The sequence below is a fragment of the Hydra vulgaris genome, chromosome 05, assembly GCF_038396675.1.
Source record: "Hydra vulgaris chromosome 05, alternate assembly HydraT2T_AEP".
In the NCBI taxonomy this organism is placed as follows: domain Eukaryota; kingdom Metazoa; phylum Cnidaria; class Hydrozoa; order Anthoathecata; family Hydridae; genus Hydra; species Hydra vulgaris.
The window spans coordinates 29334343-29351550 of record NC_088924.1 but is presented as its reverse complement, the minus strand read 5'-3'; the positions used below and the strand labels follow the sequence as shown (position 1 = coordinate 29351550).

Sequence of the window (17208 nt, the reverse complement as noted above, 5' to 3'; positions counted from 1 at the left end):
TAGTGGGCTATAGCAGCCCGAGCTTAGCCTGTCAAGTAAAACATTAAATTCATAGACTGATTGAGAGGTTTTAATGTCATTCGGTAAATTGCTTCACTCTTTAACCATTCCGTTTTTAAAAAAAATTATGTCGAATGCCTTATAAATAGAAGAGTGGAATATGATTTCCACTCTACTATTTATAAATGATTTTCTAGCTTAAACATTTGAATCAGATCTCCGCGATTTCTTTTTTTTTCAGGGTTGTTAGATTCAAGTCAATTTTTATATAAATAATTTTTTTTTAATGTTTTTGTAAAATATAATTTTAGACTTTTAAAACTAGTTTTAAATTTTTTAATAAATTTTGCTTCTTTTGAGTACCAGGTTTGTAATATTCTAAGGATAATGCTAGATTAAGAATTAAATACAACATTAAGTTTAAAGCGTGCATACTGCCATATTTATTTCAAATAATAATAATAGCACGAGGCATATGTGTATTATGCCGAACACGGATATTCCTTCCATAAGTTTTTTTTTTGATTCTTTTTTTAAAGCTGTGTTTTTATTATATAGTTGCATAAGTTCTTTATAATATACACAGTTACATGCAGTCTCTCAAGTGGGGAGGTCTGTTTTTAGTCTTGGACGATCTTCGAACGTCAGGCTGCGGTTCAGTCGACAGAGTTTCATGAACACTTGCAGCATCTTCGATTTCATTGTTTGCTGTTTCCTCATTTAATGTAGGAGGTGTGATAGCTGCCGGTAATTCGTATGATAAATCAAGTTGTTCATGCTGATGTGCTAGTGGTTACTCATTGGTTTTAATCAGATGTTTACGATTGCGTCGATATACTTTTCCGTACTTACTTACCACGTTGTATGATCTTGGTAATGTTAGTTTTTCTTTAATTGTCACTTTCTTCCTCATGTCTCATCTTTCTCATCCAGGCGGTTTCGTTTGCAACGAAATTTGGGAATTCAGATGCGTTCCAATCATAGTATTGTTTTTGATGATCTGACTATTAGCATTTAAAGGAACTGCTGGTATAAGTAAATCATGGTGTACAGGTAAGGTTGTTCGCGTTCTTCTGTTAATGAGAAGTTCGGATGGAGAGTAGCCCATACCTGTGAGAGGCATGTTGAGGTATTCTAGAAGACCGAGTTCATTTTTTTAGTATTTTCTTCATAATTTTTACGACCATTTCACTAAGACCATTTGATTGGGGGTAGTTAAGACTTGATGGAGTGAAGTTGAACCCATATTCTTTTGAGAAGTTAAGGAATTCCGAACTGTTCTAAGAGTTGTTATCGGCAATGAGAGTTGAAGGTATTCCGTGACGAGTAAAAATGGTTTTTATAAATTTGATTACAGAAAATGCCGTTTTGTCAGGAATGACACTGTTCTCAATAAATTTAGAAAAGTAGTCTTTAACAATTACATATATTTTTACATGCAACTCATATGTCTGATCCTACTTTACTCCACGGTAAGTCGGGAATGTCGTGTTGAATGATTTTTTTCCTTTTAGTTGTTATTACGGTATTTAAGGCATTTTTGGCAATTAAGTATTAGTTTATCAATGTCGCCTGAACGTCCTGGCCAGTAAACAGCGTATCGAGCTCTAGCTTTCATCTTTTTGGTGCCAAAGTGTAATAAATGAAACTGTCTTAATATTAGGAGTCTCATAGCAGTTGGTATGACTATTTTCTTTTCTTTTAGAATTATTTCCTCTGCTAGGTGTAAGCTATTTCTGATGGCCCAATATTTATTTTCTTCACTGCAAAGTATTTGTCGGTTTCGGGGCCAACCATAAGTTATATAGTTTGTAATTTGAGAGAGCACAGAGTCAGGTTTAGAGTCGTGCTGCAATTGCTTTAGTCTATCAGTTGATATTGGCAGATTTTGAACTAGAGTGTGGACCATAACGTTGCAGTCCACTTTTAGGCTATCATCCTCGTCAAAATTGTTGAGGTGGGCACGTGATAAAGAGTCAGCAATGTGTAGATCTTTTCCTAGAACATATTTTACTACAACTTGATATTATTGGAGTCTTATCAGAAGTCTTTATATGCGAGGTGGTGTTTCTGACAGCGGCTAGAGCAAAATGTATTTAAGAGGTTTATGATCACTTTCTATGGAGACCTGTCGCCCATAGGTATATTGGCTGAAACGTTCACAAGTAAAAACGATTGCCAAAATTTCATTCTCTATCTGGGCATGTCTCTGTTCTGCTGTGGTTAAACTACGAGATGTATAGCTGATCAGGTGATCTTCTTGCATAATACAAGCTCCTAATCCATGTGAAGAAGCGTGTACCTGAATCTGGACATCTTTTTATGTGTCAAAGAATGAGAGTAAAGGAGAAGATGAAAAAACCTGTTTAATTTTTTCCACAGCACTGGTATGTTCATGGTTCCATGACCAGAGTATGTCTTTTTAAGCAGCTGGCGGAGGGGAGCTGTTATCTCTGACATATTTGGGATGAACTGTCACAGATAGTTGACCAATCCTAAGAGCCGTTGCAAATCTGCTTGACATGCAGGCAATGGGTATGCATATATGGCTTTAGTTTTATCAGGATCAATTCTTAAGCCTTCATGGCTGATTATATTCCAGAGATACTTGACTTCAGATACTCGAAATTGTATTTCTTTTAGGTTGAATCTGGTAATTCTCTCACAAGCTCGCAGTAGAATTTGTTAGAAAATTGAATCATGCTCTGCATCTGTTTTAGCTGCAATAATCAAGTCATCGTGAAAGGCCAGATCATTAGGGATATCACCAAAGTTAATTTTAATCATCTCCTGTGCAGCATCCGATGCGCATGATATGCCAAATGGCATGCGGTTGAATTTGTATCGGCTATGAGGAGTGTTAACTGTTCATAGCTTTGAGGAAGTTTCATCTAGTTTTATATGCCAAATTCAATCAGCCTTGTATGTATGACAGTGAAAACTTTGTTGCTACAAAGTTTGCTTGAGATTTCTTCTGTAGATGGAATGGTTTTGTATTGTCTTAAAACAGACTTGTTTAGTTTTTTTGGATCAACACATAATCTTAAAGATCTATCTTTTTTCTCTATGATGACCATTGAATGTACCCAAGGTGTCGGTTTAGAGATTTTTGAGATAACTGTGGCTTTTACAAGACTGTAAAGTGTGCTTTTAAGTTTAGATAAGACAATCATTGGTGCATGAATGACTGGGATTGCATTTTTAGCTAAACCCTTTAACTAAACCAATGCCGGTAAAAACGTCACTACAATGTTTTAAAGTGTTAGCTTTATTTATTTCATTATTGTTAATGTTTAGTAATTTAAGAGATTTGCAGGAACTTAGACCAAGAAGTAGTTTTTCATCATAAAGAGATACAACAAAAAATTGACACACTCGTAAAATGTTATTCTTTTTAACAGTCAGATTGCAAGTTCCTATTACAGGAATATTGTTTCCACCATATGGTTTTAGTCTAGTTGTTGTTTTTTTGAAAGGAGACTTTCTAGAAATAGAGTTGTAGACGTTGTATAGAATGACGTTGCATTTGGCTCCAGTATCTAATTTAAATGTTATATTTTTGTGGTTAACTGTAATATTTGTTGTTAAATTGTCAGTACATTCCATCGATGCTGCAACATGATGAGTATATAACTCTGCAACGTTGAATTCTTTTTGATCAACTTGGTCCATACGATTAGCATTAAAGCGATTAGTTTTGGATCTGAACACCCTAGCAAAATGGTTTAGCTTTCCACATGCTGTGCACTTTAGGCCATATGCTGGGCAAGACAAGGTAGTGTGTTGTGATCTACAGTAATAGCAAGATTTTTGTAAAGGTCCATCAGTCTTTAGGGAATTGAATTTAGTTTTGTTTCCATGTTTGTTTACATAATCTGCCTGAATTGTATTTTCGACTGCTTTTAGATGTGTTTTCGATGTTTCATAGGATCTCATAAAAATTGATTGTTTTTTCTAGAGTGAGCTCAGTGTCTCGAAATAGTCGTTTCTAGCAGGAGACTATTCTGTCACATATTAGGCTTTCTTCAAGGGTTCCAAACTCGCATGTTTTAGCTTTATTTCGTAAATCAATCAAGAAGTCAGTAAATAGTCTGCTGTCTTGAACACATGTATTGAATAAATAACCTTCATAAGTTAAGTTTTTTTTTTTGGCTGAAATAATATTCAAACTTTTGAACTAAAGGTGTTAACATACCGTTTTCTTCGATTGTGAAAATGAATGTATCATATACTCTTAAAGCATGTTCGCCAATCATATGAAGGAAAGTAGCACATTGAATATCTTCATTTTTGTCATTGACTCCTGAAGCTATTTTATAAAGATTCTATCTCTGCTCCCATTTTCGCCAGTTTTCTGAAACATTACCATTTAAACTCATGGTTTCTAATGGTCTAAGTTTTTCAATTTTAAATTAAACACAGGTTTGCTTCTGGTACCATGTAATATTCTAAGGATAATACTAGATTAAGAATTAAATACAACATAATGTTTAAAGCGCGCATACAGCCATCTTTATTTCAAGTAATAATAATAAAACGAGGCATATGTGTATTAAGCCGAACACGGATATTACAATATTGACATACTTTTGAAGTAATTTTCTTCAGATTATATTAAAGATCAGCTAAATCTTCAAGGGTTAGTTAAAATATTTTTTGTTTATAAACTTTTTAAATTCAGTGTTATTTTATGATATAGAACAAATCTTGGGGTGAACAGAAGAAACTTTCAAAAAAAGTAACTTTCACCTCACCCTAACATATAACCCTAACACTTAACCACTTTTTAGTTTTGTGCTTTGACCCCAGACATTGTTACACATTACTGTATTTGTAATGACATAAGTCATAACATATAGATAGTCTGAATGCAAACAATGATCGATTATTCGAACTTGTTAGATATGATTTTTGCCATCCCCTGATCTCCAACCCTGCACAAGTTTTAAAAAACCAACTTTTTTAAGTAACTAACTGTTTTTTTTTTTAAAACTTGACTGATATGGTAAATTCTGGGTGAAAACTAGACTGGGTGAAACTTTAGAAGATATACTGGAGTTGCTTTCTTTAAAGTTTCAAAAGAAACAGATCGTTTTACCAAAAAATGGGCTTTAGACTTGATTAACATTATCACAAAATGTTAAGTTGTTGATGATATTCTTCTTCTTCTTCTTCTTCTTCAAAAAAAAACAATTTCCAATAATAAAAACTTTAGATATGTGAGCTTCATATTTCTTCCGAACATGTTTGGTGCTATGAAACAAAAAAAAGTTAAAAGATGGGGAGCTACCATCTACTAAGTTTACCAAGAAAAAACTATTTTTTAATTCCATTGTTCATATCTAAACAACGAGATTATCAATTATTTTTTGATCAAAGTTCTTTAATCAAACAGTCTTATTGTTATAGAAACTTAATGGACTTCAAAAAACATCTTTTTCTTTTGTCTTTATTAAATAAGATATGGATAATGGAGGAGAATTTTTCAATAATTTATCCTAATCTTTATTTAACTTATTAGAAGAAGTCATTCCAAAATTTAAAATTTTTGTAGTATATTTCTTATATTATACAATTCGTGTGTGTGGATGGATGTGATCTAAAACACATAATTTATATTTGAAATATAAAAGATTATGTCTTAATGTTGTTTTTTCACAACTTATTTTTGAAATAAAATTTAAAATTTTGCAATGGTGTAAAACTTTCTTATCCTATTGAAGTGTTAAATTTTCAAAAAAAACTTTCGATTATTTTATTTATAAAATCTCTTTAAAGAGACTCTTTAGTATAAACTGAGACTCTTTAGTCTAAACTGCATCAAATTGTAGGTTTTGGAAAAAATCAATAATGCAGATTTTTCTATGAACTGAATCTTAAAACACATTCTAGTTGTTCTCTAAAAAATCAATTCTTAAACTTTTGCTAAATTTAATCCACCCATTTCTGTAATTTCTTCTAGTAAAGTTTAACTGACTTTACAGCAATGCAGGCTAATGCTATCTGCTTTAAATAAATGTAACAAGAAAATTTGTTCAAAACTTAGTAAAGTTTTGATCTCAATTTATTCAGCTAGCAATAAAAGAGAATCTCACCTTTTATAAATTTGTTTTGGGAAGAGCAGCATAAGTATTTGGCCTGTTCTAGTTTTCATCTATTACATATCACCCCATAATAATAAAGTATTGTCTAAGCCTTGTTGCTTAATTGCTATCTGCTTATACTGAATTGTGATATGATTCACAGATAGGTGATAGGATTTTAATTCTTCCAAGCTTAAGAAGTTTAAGAGGTTACAAAAAACATCCAACCTATTAGGGAATTTAATCCAGCTGTTTAAAGTAAACTTGCCTAAAAAAAAAAATGTCCATCCTCAAGAAAAATTTGTTTTAATTATTTTTGATGAAATGAAGATTCAAGAACATTTAGTTTAGGACAAATATACTGGAGAGCTTATTAGTTTTATTGATTTTTTTTATACCTACCATAGGCTAGAAGCCCACTACAGACAAGGAGGCTACTTAATTGTAGTTATAACCCTCTCTCAAATCTATAACTCTGAAACACGAACCTAGACGAACAAGGCCGCTGTGCGGAGAAACAACTTGATTTAAGCAATAAAAAAACAAATATTTCTACTTTAAAAAAATGCTGTGTGTTACCTTGAAAGTACAAATTTAAATGTTGTTTCTACATTAGCTGATGGTGTCTTTCTTAACAGAAATTTTTTAGAATGCATAAGAACTTAAATACGAATTTATGTATTATGTATTTAAATATGTATTTAGTTTACTTATATATGCATTTAGTTTACTGAGCACAAATTATTCATTCAAAATAAAAAGCGATACATATATTCTTTTTAGATGCTCAAAACTTGATTAAAACTGCTCGTATTTGCCATGCAAATTCTGGTTCTGGACAAAGTACTCGTTCTATGTAGAACAATGGTCTGCACCTACTTTTGAGTCATATTTCACAACTTTATTTTGAGAACTTAGAATGCGGTTTAAGAATAGTAAATATAGTTTCTTTTAGAACATAATGTTCCTTATAATCTTTTTGAAAAGTTTTGTTAAGGCAACTTATAAAACTACTTTAAAAGACAGCGTGCTCTTGGCAGCAGCCGTGACAATCCTATTGTCAGAGATACTGAGTATAATGACAACAATGTCATTTCACAATATTCTAAAGGATCTATTGTTGGAAATGTTTAATGTCAAAAATATAATTTTAGTGAAATAAATGAAGAAAAAAAATGAAGTAAAAGGAAAACAAGTCTGATTAAATAGATAACTAACTTTTTCAAATCCCAGACAGTGACTAAATTCTTGTAAAAATAGTTATTTTCATAAAAAGTTTTCATTATATAATTACATTATTGGCTTAATTAAATTAGATACAATAACAATTAAATAAGATAATCAACTTTAGTTTACAATTTTGAGCGTTAGGTTTTGTGACGACAATAAAAATAAAAACAAATTTGTCCATATTTTCGCATATAGTTTTTTCTCTAAAAAACTTTTATTACCAATCAATTATGGTTAACAATAAATTTTTATAGAGTTTTCTTTAATGGGACAACAAGTCAAAACATATATCATCAGCCAAGAACCAAGAAGCCGTATGTCCACATTTTTTATTTTTTCTGTTTATTATCAATAAATATATAACAACCAATGGGGTATGTATCCTAACTATCTAGTCTCAAGAATGATACAACTTTTATAAATAGTAAAAAAATTAGTCGGACTATCTGGCAGAAAGTATTTACAAATTAAATTTGAAAACATTTATGAAAATTTATGATAATTTAAAATACAATTATATAATATATTAATTATTAAATTAATATATTACATTATTTTCAATGAATTTACTTTTTGCGCTTTTGTCAACAGTTATTTTTTTCTATATTTGTTAATTTTGTCAAAAGAATTGTTACTCTTAATTATAAGTGAGCAGTTTTTGATAAATTACAACAATACTCTCAGGTGCCGTGACCCTTATATTGATTTCTACCCTTGTATTGAGCACCTGAGATTTTTACATTAAATTAGGCAAGCTATTCTTAATTTAGGTTGATAAGTCTGCAAAGTGCATTTTAATGCATTAAACATTATTTGTGCAAAAAATGTGAAGAGTCCGTAAAATGCATTAGCAGGTATTAGGGAGGGGGTGTTCAAAACAACAAGTACCTACACAATTTGACTATCTTCCTCGTAAGTATTTCATAAATCATAAGTTTAATTTCTTTTTTAACAAAAGGAAATGCATTTTCTGGGTCTTTTACTTAAGTGCCCACCACTTATTGCTACCTATCTTTTAATTAAACACAAAAAACCTTGAATTAGCAAAAAGTTTTGATCTTCTTTGTTGCATACTATCTTCGTGCAATGCATTTTTTCAAAAGCAACTCTTTTGAAGTTTATTTCACAAATGGATAGGTAAACAAATAATTTAGAACGTTGCTTTTAGTTTTTAAAATTTAAATAGTTACGTGTGTTACATATTTATAATTGTTAAAGAAATTCCATGGCAATACCTATAAGAGAGATCGTTAATATTTCTGAATTACAAAAAAAAAAGACCAGTTAATATAGCTTTGACGAGCTAATAAATAGTTTTAGTTGTATGAAATAAAAAATAAATAAGGATAAGTTTAAAGATGTAAGCACAACTAGAAGATTTGAGGTATAGGGCTATTTCGAATTTTCCGAAGAATAACAGAGTTCAAAGTGTAAAGTCTGTAAAATTATACGTAAAACACCTGGTTAAACAGATATTTTAAGGCATTTAAAAAAAAAAAACAATCCTGCAGCCAAAATACCGCAAAATAAAAGTTTTTTCAAGGGTGAAATTTTGAGTCGGCTATCAGCTATTGATGGAATCAGCTTTCACAACATTGCTAAAAGTAAAATTTTGTGCCCAGGGATACCAAATTTCTCAAAGTCCTTAAATCATTCACGATCTTGTCATTAAAATCTTCAGATTAGAAACAAGTTATAAGTTCTTTGAAAATAAAACTTTAAGATAAATGTAAATTTAGTCTTACATTTGATAACTATACTTCAGTAAAAAACGGATTGTATATAAACTTAAATCTATATCATAATGAAAGATTTCAATCGTTTAGAATGTTAAGAACCCAAGGTACAATGCCAGCAACAATAGATATTAAATTGATCAGTGATAAGCCTAATTCTATTGATTTATATTTGAACAAAGACATTGTAGCTTCTGTTACTGATGGAGCTAGCTTAATGAAATAAATTGATCATAACACTAAACCTTAACATCAAATGTGTTACAACCACGCTATTCATCTATGTGTGATTGATGTGCACTTTACAAAAAGCAAAGTTGATGCACATGGTTCTGATAATAACCTTGTTGATAGTGATATTTAAGCTGTAGATTATGATCAAAGTTACAGTGATGATAAAGATGGGACTAAAGTTGGTGATGATATTCAAACTATTCATAGTTAGTGAAGATTTTGTTTCCATTATTAAAACTTGAATATCAAGAAACTGTGGTAAAAATAAGAAAATTGGTTAAAAAATTTCGTAGATCACCAGTGTGTTATGATGATGAACATCAACCTAACATAATTGAAAAGTTTGGAAAAGAAAAAACTTTGGTTTGTGACTCAAGGACAACATGGAGCAGTATTATTGATATACTTGAACATTTTTTGGAGGTGCAAACAGAAGTAAAAACAACTCTGATTGGTATATTGATTTTCCTCTAACTAATGAGCTTGAATGAGAACGAAAATTTTATTTTTCTTTAAAACCACTAAAATTGGGCATTATAACTCGTTCAAAAAAAGATGCTGATCTTTTGTATTCTGAAATTTTGATTAAAGTTACAAGTAAAAAACTTTATGAAGCTATGAGACCTATAAGTCAACATAGCTTCATAAACTGAAAATATATCAATGTAATATAAAATATATAAATACATAAATGTGAAACATATATTTGTATATATAATAATTGAAAGAAGAAACATTTATTTAATTTACCTCATGAAGTACTAGTCAAATCTGATGTCTTAAATAAAGATTTGATAAAGAAGAATTTGGCAACAAGATTAAAAAAAAGACGGTTACTAATCTGTCTACTAATCTCATTCAGCAGTTATTTCAGCCCTGTGACGATAGCTTTGATGATGATAAAAAATTAAAAACTGATAGTATAACTGATAACTTAAAAAGTCAAATAAAAAATGAATTGAATTTAGCTCAACAACTCAAACTTTTTTTTGAACAATCAGACGCTGAAATGAAACTTGACCATCAGGAAATTGGAACAAACCTTGTTTAAAAAGAAATGGCTGTTTTTGAAGCTTGCAAAGCTAGGCCCAAGTATTTAGATTTACTTTTCAAAACTTTGAAGAGTACTAATTGATATTATTTACTTTTGTCCTAATTAATAATGATAATCAAATAAAAGCTTTTACACACACTTTATATTACATGTATATTGTGCGTTTTAATATAACTAAAATAAAGTTTGAAATAATTCGAACTTTTTCCGTAATAGATTGAACATGTTCAGGTTTAAACTTTTTCAAAAAAGTTCTTACTGCAAGTCCTAATTCTATATAATAAAATAATACTGGAATCAAAAAATTTTTGAAAAAAAAATATCTTTAGGGGTTCCTCAAGTCTTTTAAACATCAGACAGGTTCCTAATATTTTCAAAAAAAAAAAAGCTTATACGAAATGTACATCATGTTATGTCTGGAATAAAATTTAATAGGTTTTATAAAATTCTACAAAATTGTTTTAAATTTTTCAAAATTGTATACAAATTGCAAAAATAATCATGATTGCTGCACATTGCTTTTCTTAACTCTGTTCTTATAGAAGATTTACGTGCTGGTCGCTTGTTGATCTGATGTTTCTGACAAATATATCTAGCATAGGATAAGCTTCTTACCCTTGTAAACAAAACAAGCATCCTTTGAAGAGGACAGAAAGATGCTTTTTGGTCAATCTACGCTTCAGTGCTGTAACATATATTGTTTAAGTTACTTATCACAACTGAGTCTTTAAGTATTTCATTAACCAGTGCTTTGCAGTTGATAGCCGTTACAAAAGATTTGCTTTGTTTCGCTTTGGATAAAGATAGTTTGAATATACGTGTTAGTTTTAAATAAATCACCTTTGTTCTTTGCATCAGTTTACATTTGAGTAGTATCTGAATCAATTTTGAATGCTGATAATATTCCCATGTATTGTTGTATATACTGCTAATCAGATTTAGAAAATTTAAACTTCAAGTAAAGTAGTTGCAAAACATAAACAGCCAAATCTTGAAGTATACCCAATTATTTTTCAGAAAAATTATTGGCTAACAAAATTTCACTATTAGATAAAGTATTACATTTACTTCCTGAAAGATCTTGAATTATGTGGTTCAACTTCAGTAAGCAAAGTATTGGTTAATAAAACTTTGATGGCTATAAATTTTAATGAAGGAGCGCATAAAGGTTTTTCTACATCACTATAGTACTTTGTAATAAAAAATTTTTCAAAAGAGAATCTTCAAATTAAAACTAAAGTTCTTCATTGAAAATTCGAATTTCTTCAGGCATACATAAATTATTTAAAAATTTATATACAGACTCCTCGTTAATATCTTTAGGATTAAGATGGCTAAATGTTATAAAATTTTTTTCTTTGCTAGTAAAGTTGATTAGTTTGTGTTTCAAAGATTTTCGTTTTTTTAAGCCATATTTTGTTTTGTAAACTTTGCAGCACAATTTGCAAGAAAAATTGGATACCAATCTTGGAAAGCAATCTTCAAATAATAACACATCTAGATATCGTTCAATTTTTTTGCTTTTGTCAAAAATTCCATCAGTAATAGCCATATGCAGATCATTAAGCTGTGTGTTTAATAAAGAAACGGCCCGTACTTCCAGACTATCAATTTCTTATGACTACGATTACGATGAGTTGATTTAAGTGTGATATGTTATTAAAATTAATCAATTCTACCTTGAAAATTTAACATTAGAATTTGATATATATAAATATATATATATATATATATATATATATATATATATATATATATATATATATATATATATATATATATATATATATATATATATATATATATATATATATATATATATATATATATATATATATATATATATATATATATATATATATATATATATATATATATATATATAAATATATACACTTTTAGATAAAAGTAATTATTTAAAAAAAAAAAAGTGCCATCACAACACAAACAGAAAAAAGATTTTTTATTTTTGTTCGCACAAAACATTAAGATTATTGAATGTTTAAGCGAGTGAAAAAAGTGAACATTTGATTTAGATTGCAGTAGTTCAAAAATCCACTTGGCATATGTGATAAATGTAGAAACAATACACATTGAAAAAACTACTTGCCAGATTTAATTAAAGACTGAGCTGAAAACATTGTTTGAACTGTAGCCAGAAGTTCTGCAATTTGTCTCAGAAAAATTTGTAAACTAACCAGTTTATGTGGAAAAACTTGAACAAAAAGAAGTAGAAAGTTTTCCAAGTCGCATTCATCCCATAAAAAATTAATAAATCTCGCCTTTCAAACATCGCAAAGGAAAATAAAAGCAAATTGGAAATAAAATGTTTGCGGTAAAAATATTTACACCTTAGCTAAAGCTAAAGAACAGCTTCTCAAGTTATCTCAAAAAAAATACCTGATCAAGGATCAAAAAGATTTAAACTTGCTGCAAGTGGAAAACCTTTACAAATATCAGATTCTTAAAATCTTTAAAGAATCCTTATCAATTAATAATCCTTAAAAAATCAACCTAGACATCACTGATTGATTTAATAAGGATTCAATCAAGACTAACTTTGTCCAATTTGAAACAAATTCAGCTAGCTAAAGAACTCAGATAATATTATTTTTGAAGTATACTATTTATTGCTCTTTTTAATTGATATAGCTAATTTTAATTTTAAACAAATGTTATTTTAAACAGATCATCAATTAAAGGAAAAACTTGGATACAAGCAAACCTGAAAAAAGTACTTCCAGTAATTGATGGTTTACTTAAGGATTTGTTTATAATAGATTATCAAGAATTTGATGTTAACAAAGGAAATTTGTAAGTGAAGGAAAATTTATCTATTATTAAGCGTGCAGATGTCGAGAAATTTGTTAAGTTGCTTTATTGTGATTAAAGAAAAGAACCTAAGCATTCAAATAGTAATACTCTCTATTGATGGAGGAAGAGATTTGCTTAAGGTAAATAAACATTTTTTTTTTCTATCTCATTGCAAATATGTTTCAGTACGCGATTGATTCAGCTAAAACTAAAATAAAAAAGTACAACATTTTGTAAATATTTTTCATATTTTAGGTCTGTTTAAATCTATTGTCAGATTGTGAGATGATAGATTTAGAAGATGGGAAAATCAATCATGAAGACAAATAACAAGAATTACTTATGCAAAAGAACCTCAGAGTTCAAAATATAGAGAAGGTTCTGTAAAAACTTATATTTTATTAGCCTTAGTTCCAAATGTTTCTAAAAGTCACTACAATGTTTCTATTTTATGTTAATTTCAAAAAAATATATTAACTTATTTATTATCTTAATTAACTTAATATATTATTAATTAATATGAATTAATAAATTATCAATTGATGTATAATCATTTTATACATCAATTAATGTTTACGACATGGGTTTGTATTTTACAAATAACATATTCATGACATTCATATCCAAATGATATATCCAAAATATTTTTTTCCATACATTTTGGGAAAAAATTCCTTAAGCCTAAAAAAATTTCTGGTTTTTAGGGGTCTCTACGGGCCCTTTAATACATAACTATTTTGATAGAAAATAATTTTGTGATTTCTATGACATATCAAACCTAAATTTAGTATTGTACCAACAATATTTTAATACAACATTATTTGGGGTCAAATCACAAAACTAAAAAGTGATTTAAACAAACAAAACAAAAAAGGGCATATGTGATATGCTAATATTCTAAATTTGTGCGAAATCTGTTTCAATTTGCGGTTTAACTTTTTACATATTAAATGTAGAATCGAGTTATATTTAATAATTTCTGCTTTACTGTGGTTACTGTGGGTTTGCTGTAAATTAAAGGATGTTTGAAGTCAATTTAGCTTGAGCTTCTCATAGAACTTAATTAAAGTTTAATGTAAAATTTTTTGGGATTATAATGAATAATAAAAACGCAATATTTAAAAACAGGTGATACAGACAGAAACAGCTTGTCTAAGCGATAAATGAAAAGTATGCTAAGTAGTGCAACAGATAGTATTGTATAAATTGGGACAATGCATAAATCCTTGCTGTAGGTTTCATAACATTTAGTTTAATCGGAGGCAAGTGTGAAGGTATAAATATATGACCTGCTGCAATATGGGAAGTGCTATTGTATATCATAAAACCCATGATGGGTTAGATACCTATGCACAGAGAATCACTTTCAACTTCATCTGTGAATGAAAAAAACAAACTTATTATTTGATACGATTTCTCAAAAAGTTGCAAAAAAGTTTTAAGATGCGATAAACATTTTATACATATTTTATTTTTTTAAACATAAAGTATATTCATAAAAACATTTTTATTTTATTGTTATTTAAGTTTTTAATTTTTTTAAGTAAATAAGTTTATTAATAAATATTTATTTTGATATAGTTTAATATTATAGCTCAAATGATAAATATTTTATAGATAAAGTTAAAGATTTTAAGAAAAATTTTTGCTTTACTAGAAAAACCTCTTTATCATCAATTTGTATTAAACTTGTTATTGTGTGAAAAACTTGTGCAGAATCGAAATGTTAACAAATGTGAAATTTTACATTTGATACTTTTAGTATCAAATGGTTTTAAGTTTGCTGTTTTGGCTAATTGCCAACAGCTATTTTACTGCATTGAAAAGCAAGAGTTTTTTAAGTTATACCACATATTAATTTACAATTTATTGTTATTTCTATGGTCCAATTGTGATGTCAAAAGTCTAATCCTATATTGAATTCTATTATTGACAGATATACTAACATATACAATTTTTTTGTATTGAACTCTGTGAATGGTATTGTTTAACATACACTTAACAAATTTGTTTCACCTTCACTAAAGTTGCTATTGTGCCAAAAACAGTGTTTGAACTGGAGACCCTCAGAATACAATTCTAATGCTCTTATTGTGCTTATGCTGCTATAAATCTAAATTTAATTAATTGCACTATTTAAAACATAATATTCCATTTTCAAAATTCAACAATAGGTTTATAAAATACTATAAATATGCTTTGCTTTCTATGTATTAATGTAATATAATACCAATCTATATTTATATAAGTTTTTACATATTTTTTATAGTTATGAATAAAGAATTTACTAGGCCTTTAATACAAAATCATACTGATTAAAATAGTGACAGTCCAAAATTGAACGACAGGGTCCTTCAAATGTAAATGTTCACAACACATGTCAAATGGTTTGTGTGTTGTATGACCTCATAAATATTTTTTATATAAAACTGTTGAAATAAAATACAAAATGATGTTAACGGTGAATATATGGAATGGTTAATTGGATACTTGGTTGATTAATTAGTAACTGATTTTTTAGACTGATTTTGTACTTTATTAAGTGCTATTGTTTTACTTCAAAGACAGAAAGATCTCAGACTTTGCCCAAAAAAAATATTTCATTTTAAATTTTTTCATGAAAACTGGGAGAATTGTAATTTTTGCACTGAAGTTAAATAACCAGCTATTTTGAATTCAAGCAATCGTCACTCCAAATTATATCTTTGTTTATATCTAAATGTTCTGCATAATATTAATTGAAATAGTTTACAAGGAAGGAAGCAATAGCACTGGCAATGAAACTATCATTAACCTTGGTCCATATTTAACAACAAACATCTTTTTTTGAGTAGCCATAAAGGTGTAAATGTTTATCTTAGGACAGAAATATAAGCAATTGGCCTGTGTTTTGATATTTTCACTGCTTGTACAAATGATCTTTATTTTTTTCTACTTGTGCAAAGAAAATTACTAGTATGTCTAGTCTAAGTCCTTTTTAAAAAAGATATTTTTGCAGTGTAAGTTATCAGAGAAGTAAATGAAAAAGAGTTTTTTTCAGACATGATTTCAGAACTTTCTACCAATTAGTTTTTGGTTTGCATGTTTTATAATGGCCAAGTTGCAAATGCTTAGAGCATGGTAAGTAGTGAATATTTTACTCTTGTGATTTATCATAAAAGTTTATTAAGAGTCATGAAAAGGTTATGGAAAAGTCATGGTTTTCATTTTAAAATTGGAGCGGCCTTTTATTTTTTGTTTTTGTCTTTTATTTTTTATCTTTTATTTTTGTTATTAATGCAGGTTGCATTATTAACAAAAGTAATAACAAAAAAAAGCATTATTGCCACATACTTGCAACCTCTGTCTGTCAATATTTTGATAGTAATACAGACTTAGTTGCTTGCTTCGGATGTCTTTATTTATATACATATTTTATACATCATACTGCATACATAAATGTGTTCCTGACTCTAATCTGTTATATTTCAAAAACAATTGAAAACAAACTATAGGTATTATTAGCTATCTTATTACAGTGCATCTGTAGTACAATGACCTACAGTACTAGTTTAAGATCAATTGTCTTCCTCTCAAGTGCTTTTGTCAAAAACTAGTTTGTTTCCATTTTTGGTTTAGCAACAATGACAGAACTACCACTGTTTATGAAAATGGTATTGCTGTTGGCAATAGAATGTTGATGATTAGATTTGCAACCCTCAGAATTAGGAAAACTGAGGTTGGCAATAATTTGCCGTTCTCAATCAAAAGATCAGCATCAGGTCGGCAAAAAAAAACTTGATACAAAGGTCTTACCATAAAACATAGAAACGAGTTTGGCAATTTTTTGCCTACCTCAATACTTTAAGGTCGGCAGTTAGGTTGGTGTTACCGTGGGCTGGAGTTGTGATTTTCTTAGCATAAACCATGTACGACATCTTTATTGCTTTAATCCTGTTGATAAAACAAATAATAGTTATAAAATGCAGTTAGATAATTTGCAAGTCATAAATACACAAATTACACAATAAAAGTGCTGATATTTAAATACATGCCTTGGGGCTCTTGGTTGAGTCGG

General features: G+C 28.9%; 1 protein-coding gene across 5 annotated transcripts in view; it reads left to right on the top strand.

Moving 5' to 3' along the window:
• The window catches only part of LOC136080766 (phosphatidylinositol 3,4,5-trisphosphate 3-phosphatase and dual-specificity protein phosphatase PTEN-like), an 87351-nt gene that overhangs the window by 28633 nt on the left and 41510 nt on the right, over window positions 1-17208 (top strand). The gene's annotated exons all lie outside the window — the stretch shown is intronic.